Source organism: Trichomycterus rosablanca, chromosome 14, assembly GCF_030014385.1.
Source record: "Trichomycterus rosablanca isolate fTriRos1 chromosome 14, fTriRos1.hap1, whole genome shotgun sequence".
NCBI classification, from domain to species: Eukaryota; Metazoa; Chordata; class Actinopteri; order Siluriformes; family Trichomycteridae; genus Trichomycterus; species Trichomycterus rosablanca.
The window spans coordinates 32,981,010-33,003,933 of record NC_086001.1 but is presented as its reverse complement, the minus strand read 5'-3'; the positions used below and the strand labels follow the sequence as shown (position 1 = coordinate 33,003,933).

At 36.4% G+C, this 22,924-nt stretch overlaps 1 long non-coding RNA gene and 1 pseudogene across 1 annotated transcript; both read left to right on the top strand.

Moving 5' to 3' along the window:
- LOC134326480 (E3 ubiquitin/ISG15 ligase TRIM25-like) overlaps positions 1 to 22,924 on the top strand; it is a 514,462-nt pseudogene that overhangs the window by 410,911 nt on the left and 80,627 nt on the right.
- LOC134327131 (uncharacterized) lies at positions 13,310 to 14,810 on the top strand. Its single transcript, XR_010014674.1, has 4 exons — positions 13,310 to 13,455; positions 13,839 to 13,881; positions 14,179 to 14,222; positions 14,396 to 14,810. It is a non-coding gene; the product is annotated as an uncharacterized LOC134327131 (long non-coding RNA).

Sequence of the window (22,924 nt, the reverse complement as noted above, 5' to 3'; positions counted from 1 at the left end):
GGAGCACACAGTGGGAACTATTAGACTTCTATGTTGGCTTGGATTGGGCCTGTCTAGCTCTTGTTTCAAGGTCATGTTGAGTCATGTTCCTAGCTCTTGTTCATAGTCATGTTTATAGTTCTTGTTCATAGTCATGTTCATAGTTCTTGTTTATAGTCATGTTCCTTGCTCTTGTTCATAGTCATGTTCATAGTTCTTGTTCATAGTCATGTTCCTTGCTCTTGTTCATAGTCATGTTCATAGTTCTTGTTCATAGTCATGTTCCTTGCTCTTGTTCATAGTCATGTTCCTTGCTCTTGTTCATAGTCATGTTCCTTGCTCTTGTTCATAGTCATGTTCCTTGCTCTTGTTCATAGTCATGTTCATAGTTCTTGTTCATTGTCATGTTCATAGTTCTTGTTCATAGTCATGTTCATAGTCATGTTCATAGTTCTTGTTCATAGTCATGTTCCTTGCTCTTGTTCATAGTCATGTTCCTTGCTCTTGTTCATAGTCATGTTCCTTGCTCTTGTTCATAGTCATGTTCCTTGCTCTTGTTCATAGTCATGTTCCTTGCTCTTGTTCATAGTCATGTTCCTTGCTCTTGTTCATAGTCATGTTCCTTGCTCTTTTTGTTAATAAACCTATTAGTTATACATCTCTGCGTGTGTCTGCCCCATTTGTCTAGTCTTTGACCCCGTGTGACCGGTATTACTACATATGTCATTACAGTGCTCATAAATAAACATATTGATAAATATATTGCTAGAATCAGGTCTAAAAAGACAAAGTGGAAGTATAGTTTTACTCTAAAATAAATATATTTAAGGTTTTTTTATAATATATATTTTAATGTACTTCAAGTGCACTTGGAATACTGATTGTGCAGTTGTGAAGTGTGCTTTAATTTCACTTAAAGTGTATGTAAAACATGTAGTTAAATACACATGCAATAGTATACTTAAGGTAAATTAACTACTTAAGAGTTCCAATTTAGTACAGTTTAGTACACTTAATACAATTAAAGTCGAGCTTTTGTTTTATTTTTGAACAATTACAGTATAATTAGCACTCTAAGTGTATTGATCATTAGTGTGACAATAATACACTTCAGTGCACTCTAGCCTACAGAAGATTAGTATACTTAAGTATACTTCTTTTCACTATGGAAGTAACTTTATGAAAAAAAATACATTTAAGTAAACCTGTATAATGTATTAAAAGTGTGCTTTAAGTGAATTACTACAGCAGTTGTTTAACATACTTTGCAAAAATATATTAAACATGTATTTGAAGACAAGTATATGAGAACTATATTCAATTAAATAAAACTTGATTGTAACTAAACGTATACTTCAGGTTAATGTATTTATTAAAATTATACTTTTTGATACTTTTATACTTAGATGAATCTTAGTAAATTTTAAGTACATTTAAGTACTTAAGTATTTTTTTCACTAGGGACAATATCAGCTGCAGCAGAAAGAACTGAGAAACAGGTAAAATATTATACAGCTCTCTTTAACAAGTAACAACTCATTAGTTCTGTTTATATTTTATACATACCTTTATATTTTATACATATATTTTGTTATACAGCTCTCAACAAGTGTTACGTGCAAGCCCATTTTGTTGTGGCTTTGTTGTGCTTGCCTGTCTTTTTGTTGCTTTCTTTCTATCTGCCTCCCTATCCTTGTTTCAATAGGTGATTTGGAGTGCTACTCTTCATCAACCTCAAATACTTCCTGGTGCTTCCCAGCCAATCACAGCACCCTGCTGATCCAGGAGGGGCGGAGCCTTGACTTTTAAACTGGCACAGGAAGCCTGCTCGGCAGCCATTTTGGCTCACTGGTTTGGTCATATGCTGAAACTCTGTTTGGAGAGTTGATTGTAATTGTGTTGCCACTAGCCTTACTATTTCTTGCTTGTGAATGTGATTGTTCAAGTTTTGTTTTATTGTTATTGTTTGTTATTGCTGCGGCTGACAAAGTATACTTGGTCTGTTTTCCTTTATTTTCCATTTCAGAGGGTGGAAGAACAGGTTAGATGTGCGCGCACATACATTGTGCACACGTAGGTATCTAAATGTCTAGACACCCTAGGTAAGAGGACATGTACCACCCCATGTAGTTTTGATAGCTTAGCCTAGGGTAGCAATTAGCTTTTTGCTAGGTAGGTTAGAGCTTAAATTTACAGTCTAGGGTAGGTTGTTTTATTATTTTCTTTTCTTTGGTACTGTCCATGTTCTTCCCCCTCCAGGTTGTCCAAATATTGACACTTACTTGTGATTTTCTCATTGTACATACATGGTGTTATCTTGTGTTGTAATACTGATTATCTTATTAAAATCAATTGTATTGGTAATCCCTGTTTGTATTGGTCTTGTTGCTGGATGTTTGACACGTTTATCTAACAAACCCACCATTGTTATTGTTTCCACCTTACACACCTAGACTGCCACCTTCCACCTTTTAGTGGGAACGTAACAGGCACCCTCCCTGAAGAATAAACATAAACAATGTTTAGTATAGTTCGACCAGTTTAACACCAAAACCAGTAAAATGGCAAGTCACACACGTGACAATGCATCGGCCATAACATTTTCTGTGCCCTTTTTATGTTTTATTTCTAAATTATATTCTTGAAGTATTAAAGACCACCTCATCAAGCGCTGATTTTGATTATACATACGTGCCAAAAACACCAAAGGGTTGTGGTCAGTATATACAGTAACTGGCAAAGGACTTGACCCAACATACACTTCAAAATGTTGTAGAGACAACAACAAAGCTAAAGCCTCTTTCTCTATCGTAGAGTAGTTCACTTGGTGTTTATTAAATTTGCGTGAAAAGTAACACACAGGATGATCTACGCAGAACTCATCTTCCTGAAATAACACAGCTCCAGCTCCAACAGCGCTGGCGTCCACCTCTAGTTTAAATGGCTTGGAAAAATCAGGAGCACTTAACACAGGAGTAGAACAAAGAAGAGCTTTTGCATTTTCAAAAGCATGTTGACAACCAGAATCCCAATGAAACGTTTTTGAAGGACTGAGTAATGAGGTAAGCGGTGTGACCACAGTAGAGAAGTTTTTACAAAAGCTACGATAATAACCAACCATACCCAAAAACCTGCGCAATTCACGACGGGTTGTAGGAGTAGGATAATTAAGGATTGCAGTGACTTGGGCATCAACAGGCCGTACTTGTCCTTGACCTACTACCTTACCAAGATAGGTTACCGTAGCTTGGGCAAATTCACATTTCGCCAAATTAAGTGTCAGAGAAGCTTGCTTTAAGCGCTCAAACACGACACAGAGCGTCTTTATATGAGTGGGCCAGTCTACTGTATAAATTACAAGGTCATCTAAATAAGCAGAACAGTTTTGCACCTCTGACAATACTTGCGAAGCATACTCTTTAGAGACTGGTGAAACCTCTCCAAAGCACCTTGTGACTGGGTGATATGGACTGGATACCTGGTGGGTGATGTGCAAGGAGGTCATAACTTGAGAAAATAGCTTGGACAAAAAATTGGTACCCTGATCTGTCTGTACAATCTTGGGTAACCCAAAAGTAGTAAAATACTTAATCAAGGCTTTAATTACTACAGATGCTGTAATCTTGCGGAGAGAAATAGCCTCTGTAGTAATTAAAGCCTTGATTAAGTATTTTACTACTTTTGGGTTACCCAAGATTGTACAGACAGATCAGGGTACCAATTTTTTGTCCAAGAGCACAAGAGCGGTCTAGAGCAGCCTTGCAGAGATACCTGTTCTACTGCAACCGCTACATGAACCATATGCAGAGCCTGTGCTTTGAGCACAAGCTGTACGCCCAGGTCAAGCAGAAGATGGAGGAGATGCAGCAGCACAACATGTCTTGGATCGAGGTGCAGTTCCTAAAGAAGGCTGTAGACGTGCTGTGCCAGTGCCGCTCCACGCTTATGTTCACTTACGTCTTTGCCTTCTACCTCAAGAAAAACAACCAGTCCATTATCTTTGAGAACAACCAGGCTGACCTAGAGAACGCCACCGAGGTGCTGTCTGGATACCTTGAACGAGACATTTCCCAGGATTCTCTGCAGGATATCAAGCAGAAAGCAACAAAAAGACAGGCAAGCACAACAAAGCCACAACAAAATGGGCTTGCACGTAACAACAAGTAACAGATCATTTATGTTAGTTATGCTATGTATAAATGACAAACATTTCACTGGAGCAGAATTAGATTATTAAAATGCTTTTCTATTCTCTAATTGTACAGTTTATTAGGTAGGTTTACCTTTTATCATTATATTATTGCTGCACCAGTCCAAGTAATAAATTACAGCAGTTTGTAACCTTGTAACTTGACGTCCCCTAAACTCAAAATCTTTGAATTCTGACACCTTTCGTTGAGAAATGTGTTCCCTTAAACTCGATTATTGTTAGCTTTCATTCAAACATGTTGGGGAAAGCCGGAACCATGAAACCATGTCACAAGCAAAGCATCCTCTCATGTCTTCCCAGAGGTCTCCTTTTTTTTGGCGTCTCCCCCTGGTGGTATCTTTGTGCATCTTTGTTCATCTTCCACAAATCTGTTACTATAGAAAAAAAAAACCTACACAAAACACATTATGACCCATAAAGTCATAACACTCGGGGTTCTGAGAAATTGTAAGAATCAGAATCAGCTTTTTCGAGAGTCTGTTTTAGTACAATAAGTCATGTTAAGTTTTGTGCACCGGCACCCCAATCCATAGAAAATAATGACACAGCAGCACAAAAGCGGTTTTGTCACTTCTCATGTGAATGCGCCAGTACTGAACAGAATACGGTATTCCATGACCAAGCATCTCCACGATTAAAAGCTATAAGAAAACAATAAAGAAGAAAAGGTGAAATGCAGCTTTTATTGTATTTTTTTATTGACTTTTAACTGTTTTTAATTGTATTTCACTGTTTCTATATTATATTTGTGGTATTTTTAGTGTATAAGTGACAAAAACAACCCCATTAATTTACATTACACTAAAATACAGTATATGCAGTTCCATGGGATCATGGGACACATTAACAGGTTTCCTAAACATGAGAAAAAATACCTTAAAACTCAACATCCCAGAACCAACTGACGTCGAGTTTCAAGGTACCGCTGTATATTCAGAATGTGAAAAAGTTCAGATATAGTAAGAACTTACCAGAGATCAGATGATTAGAGATTGAATATTGACTAAATATTGATGGTGGTCTCTAGTGGACAGGTAAGGAAATATCAGAGTTGGTAATGGTAATGGTAATGTTGGTAAAGATTGGCGGTTCAAATCCAGGCTCTGCTATGTAGCCACTGTTGCGTCCTTGAGCAAGGCCCTTAACCCTGTCTGCTCCAGGGGTGCCGTAAGTTGGCTGACCCTGCGCTCTGACCCCAGCTTCCAACACCAGCTGGGATATGCGAAGAAAGAATTTCATTGTACTGTATATGTATATATGACAAATAAAGGATATCTTTCTTTCTTTCTTTCTTTCTCTTACATTTTACTTACTGTCCAAACTTTTCTGGATGTTTGATTCGTATTAGAGATCATGAAATACTGGTAATGTTATTTGGTGAAACATCACTGTGCTTCATCATCTTGTTGTTTCTCTGTGAACATTATCTGTCTGGATGTAGAATTTTCAGTCTCTCCGGCTCCTGCTGGATCTGCAGAATCAGTCGCCATCACAGTCAGTCCTGAGAAGTGTGAGAAGATACCAGATGGAGGTGAGTTCAAGCCCTCTGTGTTCCATTGTCTCCAAAATGCTTCGGTACTCAAACATCAAACAAAACAATCAAATCCACCAACATCTAACAAACATCATTCATTTACTCATTAACCCAGTACTGGTCATGGTCACAGTGAGTCCACGATTGAATGAAATACACTCACACTTAATCCGTTACTCAGAATTAAGGTATTTTTACACAAACACTGGGAGAACATGTCAAATATTTATTTACTTTTAATTTTAACTGTTGATTGTACTGTTACTCTTTCTTCAATGAAGAATGTCCAGATACCTCCTGAACCTGAAATCAGAGAAGATTTTCTACAATGTAAGTTTCTCACAAGCACACAAACATACACAGTGCAGTGAAAATTTATTTGCCCCAGTACACATGTCTGTGTGTGTGTGTAGTGTCTATGTGTATTTGTGTAGTGTTTGTGTAATGTATGTGTTCTTGTGTGTTTGTGTAGTGTTTGTGCAGTAGTTGTCCACATGTATAGTGTTCTTGTGTGTTTGTGTAGTGTCTTTGTTTGTCTCTGCAAGGTCTGTGTATATGTGCAGTGTTTGTGTTTTTGTGTGTGTTTGTCTTTTGTCACACTTACACACACACACACACACACTGTACACACACACACTATACACAAACACACACACACTGCACACACACACTGCACACACACACACACACACATTTGATCGTGCATTTGCAGTTTATGCTCAGAGGCTATGGAACACTCTACCTCCTAATATTTGACAAGCACCTTCGGCCGCTGTTTTTAAATCACTCCTAAAAACATACCTTTATAAGCTGGCATTTGAACAGTGAGGAGCCGTGGTAATAATAATTGTTTAGTCTATTTTTATCTGTTTTTTATTTTCTCTCTTACTCTGTATTTTTATTTGGTTCTTACTTTTTTAACATAATGTTTTGTTATGTATGCTTGTTCGATGTACAACACTTTGGTCAATGTAAGTTGTTTTAAGAGTGCTTTATAAATCAAATTTACTTACTTACACTATAAACACACACACTGTACACACACACACTGTACATACAGTGTATCACAAAAGTGAGTACACCCCTCACATTTCTGCAAATATTTTATTATATCTTTTCATGGGACGACACTGTAGACATGAAACTTGGATATAACTTAGAGTAGTCAGTGTACAACTTGTATAGCAGTGTAGATTTACTGTCTTCTGAAAATAACTCAACACACAGCCATTAATGTCTAAATAGCTGGCAACATAAGTGAGTACACCCCACAGTGAACATGTCCAAATTGTACCCAAAGTGTCAATATTTTGTGTGACCACCATTATTATCACTGCCTTAACCCTCCTGGGCATGGAATTCACCAGAGCTGCACAGGTTGCAACTGGAATCCTCTTCCACTCCTCCATGATGACATCACGGAGCTAGTGGATGTTAGACACCTTGAACTCCTCCACCTTCCACTTGAGGATGCGCCACAGGTGCTCAATTGGGTTTAGTCCATCACCTTTACCTTCAGCTTCCTCAGCAAGGCAGTTGTCATCTTGGAGGTTGTGTTTGGGGTCGTTATCCTGCTGGAAAACTGCCATGAGGCCCAGTTTTCGAAGGGAGGGGATCATGCTCTGTTTCAGAATGTCACAGTACATGTTGGAATTCATGTTTCCCTCAATGAACTGCAGCTTCCCAGTGCCAGCAACACTCATGCAGCCCAAGACCATGATGCTACCACCACCATGCTTGACTGTAGGCAAGATACAGTTGTCTTGGTACTTCTCACCAGGGCGCCGCCACACATGCTGGACACCATCTGAGCCAAACAAGTTTATCTTGGTCTCGTCAGACCACAGGGCATTCCAGTAATCCATGTTCTTGGACTGCTTGTCTTCAGCAAACTGTTTGCTGGCTTTCTTGTGCGTCAGCTTCCTTCTGGGATGACGACCATGCAGACCGAGTTGATGCAGTGTGCGGCGTATGGTCTGAGCACTGACAGGCTGACCTCCCACGTCTTCAACCTCTGCAGCAATGCTGGCAGCACTCATGTGTCTATTTTTTAAAGCCAACCTCTGGATATGACGATGAACACGTGGACTCAACTTCTTTGGTCGACCCTGGCGAAGCCTGTTCCGAGTGGAACCTGTCCTGGAAAACCGCTGTATGACCTTGGCCACCATGCTGTAGCTCAGTTTCAGGGTGTTAGCAATCTTCTTATAGCCCAGGCCATCTTTGTGGAGAGCAACAATTCTATTTCTCACATCCTCAGAGAGTTCTTTGCCATGAGGTGCCATGTTGAATATCCAGTGGCCAGTATGAGAGAATTGTACCCAAAACACCAAATTTAACAGCCCTGCTCCCCATTTACACCTGGGACCTTGACACATGACACCAGGGAGGGACAACGACACATTTGGGCACAATTTGGACATGTTCACTGTGGGGTGTACTCACTTATGTTGCCAGCTATTTAGACATTAATGGCTGTGTGTTGAGTTATTTTCAGAAGACAGTAAATCTACACTGCTATACAAGCTGTACACTGACTACTCTAAGTTATATCCAAGTTTCATGTCTATAGTGTTGTCCCATGAAAAGATATAATGAAATATTTGCAGAAATGTGAGGGGTGTACTCACTTTTGTGATACACTGTACACACTGTACACACACACACCCACTCTGTACACACACACTGTACACACTCTCTCTCTCTCTTCTATGTTAATTGGTTTATTTTGTGCTTCCTCTCCAGATTTTTGGTGGTTCACACTGGATCCAAACACAGTAAATAAAAACCTCCGTCTGTCTGAGGAGAACAAAGTGGTGACCTGCAGTGAAACATTACAGTCGTATCCTGATCATCCAGATAGATTTGATATTTACCTCCAGGTTGTGTGTAGAGAGAGTGTGAGTGGACGCTGTTACTGGGAGATTGAGTGGAGTGGGGATGATGAGGTTGATATAGCAGTGTCATATAAAAGCATCAGCAGGAAGGGATTCGGTGATGAGTGTTGGTTTGGATGTAATGATCAGTCCTGGAGTTTGTTATGTTCTCCATCCAGATTTTCATTCTGGCACAATAAGAAAGAGATTAAAATTCCCATAATGCCGAGTTCCTCTAGAATAGGAGTGTATGTGGATTATGAAGCAGGAACTCTGTCCTTCTACAGCGTCTCTGATACAATGAAGCTCCTCCACAGAGTTCAGACCACGTTCACTCAGCTCCTCTACCCGGGGTTTTATCTTCGTTCAGGATCAAAAGTAAAACTGTCAGATTTAACAAATTAAATGTAAAATTTACATGAAAGTGTAACATTAAACTGTTTTAGAATCCGTGAGGCAGTGATACATTTATGAAGACTTCTATTTTGTCTATTATAAGCAAAATCTTATTATAAAAATAATCATTTTCCTTTTGAACCACAGGTTGGTCATTTCAGCAGTATCGAGCGCTTATAAGCAGTAATAACTGAGAGACGTTTGGTGTTTCTAGGTTGTTTAGTACATTAAGCCACATGAGGTGTTTTAGACTCTCCTGGAGAAGCTGATTCTCACCTGATTTCTCCTGAGCTGTAAAACACAAGTTTAGAAGTGAAACCAGCACATGGTGAGGAATAATACAGCAGAACTTAGATACGTGTGGATGGTTTCAGAGGGGATTTGATTCTTTCACAGAAATAGTTATTTGTATTGTGGTACGTTCATTCAGCCTTCATCAGTTCATCTCTGCTCATTCAGCCTATATCAGTTTATCTCTGCTCATTCAGCCTACAGCAGTTTAGACCTGCCCACTTATCCACCAATTTGCCTCCACGATGAGCCTGTATAGAGAGAGAGATTTAATTTTTAAAATTACATTTTATTACAATGTAATGTTTATTTTCTCCAGAAGATATTTTTTACTTTATACCTTACAAATGTGGTATGTTTGACAACAACCCAGACTTTCATCCAATGACTGTTTCTTGATTCTTTTAGCAAGACCACTGCTACAGGGTCTGTATTATTACATTATGAATTGAGTTACAATAATATTTGAGTAATAATTCTATTGTTTTCATTTTTATTTGTACTTTTATTTCAGGTTCATCATTTTCTTCCTCTGTTTTATTCTCCTTAATTTATTTTTAAATGTATTGTTGTTTTATTGTTTGATATTGTTTTTTAATTTCCATTTTATTTTATTTTTTTTACTTCTTTTTTTTCATTAAGTCAGTGCATGCCTGTGTGGGTAAAAATCTCTGTGTAAATTCATAAAAAATGTCTTTTAGCTGTTGATTTTTGCTCCTTTATATTTTAATCTTATGGCTGGGTTCAGAAATAGGGGTTGGTTCAGGATCTGGTTCCTTTCTTTTGAAGTAAAAACAGTAAAATCCATCAAATCTTTGATGATCTTTTTTACCTTCTGCCATCAGACTCTACAACGAGCCAGATCTAATGTTGCTGGACTAATTAGGGCTGTTTTTCCTTTAATGTAAACCACTTTTTTTACTGAAGTCACTTTATTTTCTAGACCCCAAATTTGCTTTTACATTTTGTCATTATTATAATTGTTATTATTAAATCTAGTGATAGTAATGGTAATAATGTTGATAACAGTGGTGATAATGGTAGTGGTAATTATAATGGTAATAATAAATGTGTATATTGATACTTTATTGATACAGTATACTATTTTTTACTCCATATTTGTATATAGCGGTGCCCCTGTATATTCCTCCCTTACTGATTCTGTTCTATATTCTATGGTTGTGCAACATGTGTAGAGTAGAGTTCTGTGTTTTACTGCTGTAACAAAACAATTTCCATCGGGATTAATAAAGTTTTATCTATCTATCTATATTGTATTATTTTTATTTAACAATTTAGTATTTTTTGTATTTAAAAAAAATATTCAGGAATTAAGAACTAAAGCTTTGTAACCCTAATTAATCAACTGTCCAATCAGTTTTGCCTTTTATTCTTGAACAGAAATAATTTTGCATAGTAAAAAATAACAAAGTACAGAAATAACAGCTGAAGTACAATTTCAGGTGCTGAAACTTCAATGCACAACTGAATACAACTGAACAGTAGCAAATATTTAAGAATGCAGTATGTAGTGTGTGACTGCAATCATTATAAACACCTCAGAAAACAGTCTAAAATGACAAGAGTTAAAGCTTCTTCTGTATAAAGTGTTTTGTGTGGTTTTGTAGGCAGCAGTGAGAGACTTTTCTGGTACTTGGTTAAGAAAAGGTTGAATCCAGATGATTTGTTGTGGTGTTTTTGTACTAAATGCAGGTGAAAGAGGATCAGCAGCAGCAGCTGAGCGGTGTGTGTGGTTCTCTGTGTGTTTTGTCACTGTTTCAGGATCTTTTATTTGAAAAGTTGCATGTAGAACAGAGAAAGTAAAAGACGACACACAACGGAGTGAAAGGCTGAACGACGGACGTCTATAAGAAGCAGCTCATTTATGTCGTCTCCCACTCACAGTCACACCACCCTGAGAACACCAGATCTGGGAAGCTAAGCAGAGTCGGGCCTGGCTAGTAATTGGATGTGATTCCGCCTGGGAATACCAGGTGCTGGAAGCTTTTATCCACACACACCCACCTTCACTCCAAACCTCCTGTTACACACTGACCCTTTTTCTTCATCAAAGCTGGTGTCCAAGGCAGTTAAACAAAGTTATTATTATTATGTATTTTCGTGATATTTACATTATATTTTCCTGTAGTATAAGCTGGACGGGTAAGTGCCCAGCTAACACAGAACGTTCCCGTAACGTTAGATTTTGGTTTCCCTATGTTTTTTTTTAGGGAACCATCCCATAACGTTATGATAACGTTCTACTTTCGTTAAAAAAATCAGCGCTGTTCCCGGAACGTTCCGGGAACTATGAAACCGAACGTTCTCTCATGTTTTTATCAAAACTAACAGAGAACATTATCTAAAAGTTCCCTTAAGGTTTTCTTTCTTATGTGTTTAAAGTAACGTTCCAGTAACGTTCCCGGAAGGTTTTCTTATGATCTTTAAAGTTTTTTGGTAGGAACTTTCCAAAAAAACAGCCTTTTGCTTGAGACGGTCCATGTAGATCAACCTTTACTTACAAGTACCAATTATAAAACTATGAAACCTAACGTTCTCTCATGGTTTTATGAGAACTAACAGAGAACGTTAGTTAAAGCTTGTATAAGGTTTTATTTCTTATGTGTTTAAAGTAACGTTCCAGTAACGTTCCCGGAAGGTTTTCTCATGATCCAGTGAGAGAAATTAGCTCTACACTGCAAAAAATGATTTTTTGGCTTAGTAAATAGAGTGAAGTTTTTTAAAGTACTTTATACAAGATTATTCTACACTGTAAAAAATAAACATTTTTTTACAGGTTTTCCCAGTACATTTTTACAGTTTTTCCCTGTATTTATAAAAGACAGAATTTTTTTGTAAAATTACAAGAATAAACTGTATATTGAAAAGTGTCATGTGATTTACCATAAAAAATCTGTATAAATGAAATACATAAAAAATCTGTTTTTTAACAGTTTTTAGATGACACTTTTAACAAAACTAACTGTAAAAATAAAGTAATCTTCATTGACAAAAATAGCAGAATCTTCTGTAATTTTCAAAAAAAAAAACTTTTGTTATACCGATATATCACTGTCAAATAAATAAAAATACTGTTAATAATGCATTTAAAAATGTACAATTGCAAAAAAAATATGTGATCAAAGAAAGAAATATTTAGTAATTTTGCATTTCTTAACCACTACTTTACATACATAAATTGGAAAAACAAAGGTATTGCCTACCTTATTAGACAGGCAACAATACAATTTAAACAGATTTTAACTTTTACTTTATTTATGCATTTGTATTAATTTAAAGATTGAATTGTTAAATAAGTGCATTTATACAAACTGTGTAAAACCATAGTCAAATTTAAAACGTTATTAACTGTGATTTATTCTCACATTTATAATATTTAAATCAAGCATAATTTACCCATCCCCACATTCACAGGAAAAATGTATTACAGTCCATCTGTGCAACATGTTGGGTGCACATTCCAACCAGAGCACCACAGATATAAAATGATGCTCTAATTTACCAGTTACACACTTTTGAGTGCCTGTTGGTTTTGCATAAAGAATATATGCTGGTGTGACACCAATCAATTACATTTTAGATTTAAACATGACTGCATTGTGTTTATTAGTTAACTTAACTTAGTTGCTTTATTTCCCTGCAACTACTTAATGCAATAAGTTTATCAGGTGAAACCGGATATGACGCACCGGGGATTACGCAATACATCGTGAAGGCACATTGTGTTTCAATGGCGTCTCAGGTAATGTGAAGCTTTACAAAATCTTTTTCCATATGTCTAATTGCATGCTAATCATGATGTTTATCTTATTATATTGTTTAATATAGCTCTTTAGTTGAATAATATTCAAGTTTTATTGCTGTACATGCTTTATTTGTTTAAAAATGCTAACGCTAATTCGCGCGTGCTAATGCTAACGCCGGACCTGCTTATAGTGATTTATTTATTAACATCTTTCCAGGGATTCTGTGAATAATATTGAAGTCTTGAGGCAGATTTTACTGGATTGCTGTTGGCTGACTGTATATTAAGTCCGGCTGCGCTGTGTGTGATAACGTTGCACTGCCGTGGTGCTAGCTAGTGCTAAGCTAGTCAAGTTCAACAGCCAGTATTCTCAACTTGTGGCAGTAAGATTCTTTCCCGAAAGGTAAAAATGGCTTAAATTACTTCATGCAGAAGTATATTAGAAGAAGGTAGAAAATAAAAAGATGTGTAATATTTGCGGTGCCAGTGCATTAAAAAACATGGACACAACCTAGCTAGCTAAGATGTGAGCAGGCAGCTCGAGCCTGAGAGGAACTTCATGCTTTATGTTTGGCGCTCAGGTTCTGCACAAACTTAAAAACAAAGTGATTCTGTAACGTTAGTATCATTACAAACCTGAGTTTTGTGACTGTTATCCTCGAAAGCACACACATGTGAACAGTATTGGATAATCAATGAATTTGTAATGTTAAAGTCTTTACTATAGAAATAATATTTTAGTTATTTACAACAAAACAACTGATGTCTTGTATCTTCTGTTTACAGATGGTTGGAAATGTGTATTTGCAGTTGGACTGACCTTTTACTGGTAATTTTTTTTCTACATTTTATGCTAAATTGAAGAATATTGAGCTACTTTTGACTGAACACTGAGTTAAGTTTAGATTAAGTGAAGAAGAAAAAAATGTGGAAATTCTTATTATTTATTATTGTTTGGTTCTTTTACTTACTTTTTAGTTTTATGTATTTTATGTCTATTTTCTTTTTTAAGCTGGTAATTTCTTTATAAATATTTGTCTTGCTGATTTTGATTTCCTTTAGTTTTCTTTAGTAATTTTTTATTTATATATCATTTTAATAGTATCCAATTTCATCTACAATTTAGGATTCCTCCAATCACGCAATACCATCAGCGCTAGGAGGGTGAAGGTAAGCACAAGTTTCCTCTGAGTTGTTACATCAACCACCCCATCTTTTCGGCTCAATGTACGTCTGAGTTAAAATAAAGGTTGAAGTGAGATGTCAGATATGTTAAGTCCTAAATGGAAATTTGTGTACTGTTAAGTTTAAGAAAGTGATTTTCCCCCTCTGTTCCATTGTAGGATGGTAATATGGCAGCAACTGAACTGGTGATTGAGGAGACTGTTCTGGGGATCTATGTGACTAGAGTTGAGGGAGCTGAAGCCATGGACCCCCCTGCCAATACTGGAGTGGTATTAGAAGGTGGTGTGGTTCTAGAAGACCTGGGCAGTGTGTTCCTTGCCTTTGCAGTCCGGGCTGATTTATGCCTTATATATTTATAACCTTATGATTTAGAACTTGAGTTACCCTCCTACATTCAGATACACTTGATGTACTCCAAAAACTGTTTCTGGAACTAGATGCTAACAAACTGTCTCATAAAGCTCAATTACTAAATACCAAGCTGTTCAGTGAGATGTAGTCCATACTGAGTATTACACTTGTGATGTACTGTTTATCCAATTCCACTGTGGTTGCACTTTCTGAAAACTTCAATGTTGGCACTGTTTTTTTTGTACATAATTCAGATTTATAAGTGTTTCATGCCCATGTTTTGCAGACATTTCACTCATGTGTGCTGCTTTGTTAAACATTTTCCATTGAAATGAATTCTGATTGCACTTATTGTATGCTGTATTGTGTTAGATCTGATTCTTACACTGATCAGCCATAACATTAAAACCTCCTTGTTTCTACACTTACTGTTCATTTGTGTGAAAATTATTTGGGTAAAAAAATAGCTGAACTGTGGTGGATTTTGATCCATTTTGAAGCTGAAATTAACAAAAGCTATTTATATACTGCATTTATAAAGTTCTATATAACATGTAACAGCTGCAACATTTAACAGTAAGTATTATGCAGACAAATCTTAACCTACTTCAAATTTTTGTATTTTGTATATTTTTTTAAATGAAGAATAACAATTTAAAAGTACAGGTAACTTATGTTTTAGAGAAATAAAATGCTTTTTTTTTTTGACAGTTTATTAATGTATTTAGATAATAAGACAATTTAACAGATATTTTTTGCAATACCTCTGACAGTTAATTTAAAATTGGGCTTTTGCTAAGTAAAATTACATGTTTTTTTTTGTTTTATATGCAAATATTTTGTGAAAACAGTAGTAATTATCTGTACTTAAACTTTTCTTTATTATTTATAAAGATAAATATTCTGTTTTTTTTAGAGGTGTATGACACTGTTCTAACAATGAATATATGTTGAAAGTAGAAGATTTCATGAAATTATAGGACAATTTCCTGTAAAATTACAGTGATAGATGTTAATTATGGTAAATATAATTACCGTTTTTTTACAGTTTATCTCTGTTTAAAATTTTACAGTTTTTTCCTGTTTTTTTACAGACATTCTCTGTCGCCCCTGCTGCCAGAAAAATACCGGTTTTTTACGCTTTTTTTTTTTACAGTGATAGGTGGCATGAAATGGAGTCCAGTGATTACCAATCCTGGCATTTAAAATCCATATCCCTGTATATTTTGAAGTTCTCACTTTTTATACCAACACTGAACTAACAAATCATCTCAGTAGGAGTTACAGCTCAAGCACGAAACACTAACTGTGCGCGTGGATGAGTTAGAATCTTCGTGGCGAATTTAAAAGGTTAGCGCGAGCTAACCAGTTAACGGACACTCAACGGTTTTGTAAGCTATCGCCTGAGACGCTGCTCTTCTACCCGTCAAAACCATCGATTTATTGTAGCATATAGTTGCTTTTTGTATATAATAATTCCACTGACTTTTCTTCAATACATCTTCCCTGAGTATAAGTTACATTCCTGTTTGCATACAAAGTATTTACCCCCATTTACAAAGTAAGTAGCACTAGCTAGCTAACTTGGCTAACATTACTTTAGCTTGAAGCTAAAACAAAAACTAGGTATAGCATTAGCCGGAAATAGTTTTGGTATTTGTTAGTTAGAAGTGTCAATTCTGAATACAATTCTGTTATTAACTTAACACTACTAGTGAAGGTTACATCAGTGGTATAATTACAGGCTAAACGACTTTTGCTAGCTAGCACTAGTATCCTCACTAATTGGCCTTCTAGCGAGCTAGCTAACCTCGTCTCATTTTAGCTTTAGCTAACGCTAAGAAACATGCCTTTAGAAAAACACGAAATGTTAGTATTACCTCTCCGCGGACTTTTAAGCAGTGAAAATTTCAACATACTACATGAAATCCCTCCGTTTCTCATCAGCCGCAGCTAAACCACTCACCGTTAGTTCTTTGGGGTTTTTTTTGTTTGTTTTTTTGAAGTCACGCCTCTCCACATAAAGCATGTGATACATGTGATACATGTGATACATGTGATACATGTGATACATGCTTCAGCCAGTTAAATAAATAGTTGGCGGGTACTCTACATCCGCAAAGGGCCGGTGTGGCTGCAGGTTTTCATAAAGTAACATGGGCACATACTTGTGTAATCAGTTGGCCTCAGTCTTTAAACAGTTAACCTGTGCTCTGAAATCCAGCAGTTAACTGGCCAGTTGTGGATAAGTCTGGACAACGCTGAATAATAATACACAGGTTCTTTCAAACATCAAGAAACTATATATTAAAGAAGCATGGTACATTCAGTCGTTCAATATATAGTTAACATTATCTCCCATTTATTATTAAATACATGTGTAAAAATGATCAAACCTACATTCAAATATAGTTACCTTCACTATAGTTGAGCAGTCGAAAAAGTGCACAAAATCAGGAACTTTGCAAACATTTTAACACACCACAGGGTCAGTGTTCCCAGATAGTGATTAAGATCAATCCAGGATGACTTTTTTCCTTATGGAAAACTATCAAAGTGTTCTGAGTGATGCCACAGAAGATCCACGTTTGTTACCATAAAATACAAAGTTTGTTTTTCCCCCCATTCACTTTCATTCATTTTTGGAAAGTTTGAGATATCAACGCCGTTCCAACTCTAAATCGTAAAGCCCACTGATGTAACCCCGATTCAGATACAGCATGGGGATTCGAACCCACGCCCACCTGCCACGCCCGTTTTTCGGTCTCATTCACTTCCATTCATTTTTTGAAACTTTGAGATATCAACGCCGTTCCAACTCTAAATCGTAAAGCCCACTGATGTAACCCCGACTCAGATACAGCATGGGGATTCGAACCCACACCCACCTGCCACGCCCGTTTTTTTTCCCCCATTCACTTCCATTCATTTTTTGAAAGTTTGAGATATCAACGCTGTTTCAACTCTAAATCGTAAAGCCCACTGATGTAACCCCGATTCAGATACAGCATGGGGATTCGAACTCACGCCCATCTGCCACGCCCGGTTTTGGGTCCATTCACTTCCATTCATTTTTTGAAAGTTTGAGATATCAATGCCGTTCCAACTCTAAATCGTAAAGCCCACTGATGTAACCCCGATTCAGGTACAGCATGGGGATTCGAACTCACGCCCATCTGCCACGCCCGGTTTTGGGTCCATTCACTTCCATTCATTTTTTAAAAGTTTGAGATATCAACGCCTTTTCAACTCTAAATCATAAAGCCCACTGATATAACCCAGACTTGGGTACAGCATGGGGATTCGAACCCACGCCCACCTGCCACGCCTATTTTTCGGCTCCATTCACTTCCATTCATTTTATGAAAGTTTGAGATATCAACGCCATTCCAACTGTAAATCGTAAAGCCCACTGATGACACCCTGACTCAGATACAGCATGGGGATTCAAACCCATGTCCACCTGCTATGCCCATTTTTGGCCACATTCACTTCCATTCATTTTTTGAAAGTTCAAGATATCAATGTCGTTCCAACTCTACATTGTAAAGCTCACTGATGACACCCCGATATGGATACAGTATGGGGATTCAAACCCATGTTCACCTACCACACCCGTTTTTCAGCACTATTTACTTCCATTCATTTTTTGAAAGTTCGAGATATCGACGTAGTTCCAACTCTAAATTGTCTAAATCGTCAACCAAAATAATTCAGAAACCACCAACAGCATGGCCAAAAATATACAGACATCACCAACTACATGATCAAAAGTATTCGGACACCACCAACTGCATGGCCAAATGTATTTGGCAAACACCACCAAAGCATGACCAAAAGTATTCCTACACCACTAGCTACATGACCAAAAGTTCTCAGAATTGTTGATATCTTTGTAGTATCAACATTAGTTTAAGAGTTTTAAAGTGAGCCTTATGTCTCTGCTTAAAATAATAATTATTTTAGAGACTTAAATCAATAAAAACATTGGCAACTTGGTGGTGGTAGCAAAAGGGCAATAGTGGAAACTTGGAGGGGGTTGAATCAATTACCTTCTTTTACAATTTCAGGTCCTTAATCACTGAGCTGCAATAAGCCATATAAACATGAAAAACATTACCGGACAATGTATGCATATTTTACAGTAGACAACCTTGTCACATCAATATTTTATTTGGCACATAATAGAAAATTAGAAATAGCCAGGGATAATATTTCCAACAACAATTTTATTATTTAATAACTAAATACGTACAAATGTTGATTAAAAAAAAAAATTTAATCATATTTGGGAAAAGGGGTTGGACATTCAAATATTTAAAAAATATCGGGTTCAGTAAATGTATAATGGCTGCCAATGTAAACATTTCACATTGTACATCTAACTTACATAATATCTCACATTAGCTTGCTAGAAAAGTTTTTCTTTACAGGAACAAGGCTCTGAGATATTCTGATATATTATTAAAAAAAATGTCATTGCCCAAAGGACTCAAATGAACCTTATCCTGAAGGAACAGCTTACGGTCGTTAAAATGTATGTCATGGTGATGCACGATACCCCCATTAGTTCCAAAAACAAAACTTGTAATTTTACTGTTCACCCACTTACGAGACCGTTCAATTTTTTTTCGGGTGTACAGACCCCCAGCAGCGTCGCTGGGTGATGGCTGATAATATAATTTGCATTTCTGGAAAACGCTGTTGGAGATCCTGAAGGTCCCGCTTCATTGCTGCAGCAAGATGCAAGGACTTTATTTTCCCCAAGTCATTCCCACCGCAGTGAATAAGCAGAACATCTGGTGGAGTTCTTCCTGAAAGCCAGTTGTTGAAACGAGGGACAACAGAATGCCACCTCAATCCACCCAAGCCAAGCCACTCAACCTCGGCATAGACACCCAGGCTTGTCCCTATGGTCCTCCTTGCTCTTTCTTTTCCATGCCGAATGTAGCTGTCACCTAACAGCAATACTTTTGGTAGATCTATAAAAAAAAAGATTATCAAACTAAATATTGAAAGACATAAGACATAATTTTTTGTTGCAATAATTACAGATTTAACTGAGTGATGTACTATCGTTGATTTCCTTTTAAGAATTTAAAACTGCCATATCGCATGCTATTATTTTATATGGAGGGTTATATTTGTGGCCCTACTAATTTCAAAGAATGTTTTGTGTAATTTCAACAAAAATTTACATGATTAATTGCAGTATAATTGCTAGGACCATACGATATGCGAATGAAAAACAATAAATAGCAAAACACAAACCTTAAAATTTGAACTTCACAGCAAATTGCATATTTCACAGAAAAATGCTTATTTCACGGTTTGTGACGCCAGGTGATTTTTTCTGGCCAATAATTAGGTAGGGCCTTATTTATAGTAATTGATAAGGTTAAATGGAAAGGTTTTTCTATTTCATGTAGTTCAGCATTAAGAATCTTTAGAATCTAAGGTGAAATTAACCAGTCACTGGAACCAATGCTCAACATTTCATTGTAAGGTACATAAAAGCTACCCCTGAATAGTCATTCATGAAATGCATCAAATTTAAATTACTTAAATGACTGACTAAAAGTACATTAACATTTTGTAAGTTACCACTTACCTTTGCTTCGGCGATGATTCATTTTCTGCAAGTAAAAATGTAAGATGTGATGTTAGAAGAATCGTTATATCATTATTTAACACAACAAAATAACCCCTTAAGGAGCACACATCTGATTGTGTCATTGATATTTGATTGTATCCTTTCCCAACACCTCTCGCATTTAAAAACCGTGCCCACCACCGTCCAAAGCATCTGTTGCCTAGGTACAACCAGAGCGATAGAGAGAACAAAGTGGTGACAATTCAATAGGGAACCGTTGTAAAGGGAGTGGGCCATAGAGCCACAATAATTTCCACTACTTAGAAAGGATTTTCAGCTGTATGTTGCTTTGTTTCAAAAAAATGAATTTGATGTCATTAATATACTTAATCTTGCTATTGTTTAGCATTTGGTTAGCACTAAATGTTACATGTTTATCTTCATTAATAGGTATAACCGCATTTAGTTTAGACAGTTCCCAGGAAAAAATGTACTGTGAAGTTTTACAGTAAAACTGTTAAGTTTACAGTTGAACCATAATAGTTAATAGTTCTACTGTCATTTTTACAGTTTGACCATGAGTACAACTGTGAACTCTCATGTTACCACGAAGTTCATGGTAACCTTTTCAGTGTTTAATAATATTGACTGTGAAGTTTACAGTAAAACTGTTAAGTTTACAGTTGAATCATAATAGTTCATAGTTCTACTGTCACTTTTACAGTTTGACCATAAGTACAACTGTGAACTCTCATGTTACCATGAAGTTCATGGCCACCTCCTCTGGTGTTTAATAATATTGACTGTGAAGTTTACAGTTCAACTGTAAACATGATATTGTTGAATTGTGAAATTCAGTCAACTTACAGTTTAAAGTTCAACTAGGAATAGTTCATAGTCACCTCTTCTAATGTTTGATGTTTACAGTAATTTACAGTTTAATTAACTATGGTCATATAGGTAAACGACAAGATACAAATATCAAGACAATAATAATGTATATAATATTTATGTATTATTTAAAGTAGGTATGTAAATGAAGGGTGTAAATGTATGTGTGTGGGGGTAAGTTCATTACATGACATGAAAAACATGTCAAAAAGACATTATTTACATCTAAAAAATTAGATGATTAACAATATTCCAATAAAAAAAGAATACAGCACAGATTTACATATTTATAATATTACAAAAATACAAATAACATCATGCAGACAGGACAAATCTTACATTACATCAATATTACATCAGACAGATGACTTTATAACCTTTTATTCTGCCTGTTCTGCACAAACCTCTCTTCTACACACATCATGTCAGACATCATGTCAGTCTGGACATCTGGGCATGCGCACATGCGCACTTGATTTGAGACCGTTATCTCAACCAAGCGTCTCGAGCTTCGCGTCAGGTGAACCGCGGAAATACAAATTTAGTCTCAGTTTCAGTGATTTAATTCTCAAAAACGAGTCTGTTAAAGTCCGCGCTGTGTATCTGCTTAAAGATAAAGTTCCTGCCACATGTGTTATTGAGTCAGAACTTATTAAAGGACAAGAATCTGACGACGGTAATCTCGTCAACGGTTAAACTGTTTATCTGGAAAGTAAGAAATGGATAAAAAGACGTTGGTGAAGCGGCGCGCGCTAAACCCTGAAGTTCGATGGTAAGTCATTAACTTAAACAGTTTATTATAATAAACAATAATATATTTACTATGCCTAAAATGTTATTAAAAATAAGTGGCCATATTAGAAAGCTGAAAATAACACAGGTCTCAGAATTATGTCTTCAAATGAGTTACTTGGGACGTTACTAAACCATTAGCATTAACAGTCTGTTATCTGACGGTAGTTGATTGTGCTCTTTTTAAATGTGTAGTAATACTTGCAGCACGTTAAGACTGGTACAATTACTTAGTTTATAGTGTTGTTACAGTGCTAAACTGCACTATAATAAACCTATCACTTTTTATAATTCTAAGTGTACAGATAATATAAATGCTTTTAATATTTCCTACAAGACAATTCACCTTTTATGTCTTATTTATACACGTCTTAATTAAATGTGAACGTTAACCTGCAAGTTGCTCCTAAAATAGTGGAGGTCCAGCATTTTCTTTGGAATGATGGGTGATATGTGTGCTTTAAATTATTGCTGTGAAACTGGGGCAGTTGATCAAAGTTTATATGATTTATTCAGAAAATGTCTATTAACACACATTTCAGGTTTTCCTACTCTTTCCCTACTCCCTATAAAACTTGGGCACCACCTAAGCCCAAGCCCAGTGACCACACCACGTAAGCCCACCAACAACCCGGGGAAAACCCTGCATTTGTGCCACTGTGTTTAAGCTATTGTAGCATTCTGTTAACTACAGATTTTAATTAAGCAATAGAACACGAGAGGGAGTGTGTTATCGTGAATAACATCACGGATGTGATTCGGTCGCAGGCACGAGCCGAAGGCGAGTGTGCAAAACAGTAACAGGGTGGACAGTAACAGGAGGGACATTTTATGCTAAAGTTAGCATTACTGCTCATGTGATATACAGCAGGCTAGTTCATGGCTAGTTCAAGATTTTTAACCTGTTAATTAACCATATTTTTAAAATACAAAAATGTATAACTTTCCATTATAAATTAGCATAACAGAGTGGACATGTTATGCTTTACCGCATCAGTAAACCTTTCTAAAACATTGAAAAAAGAATGAATAAAGTATGATACCTACTCTGTTTTTTTTG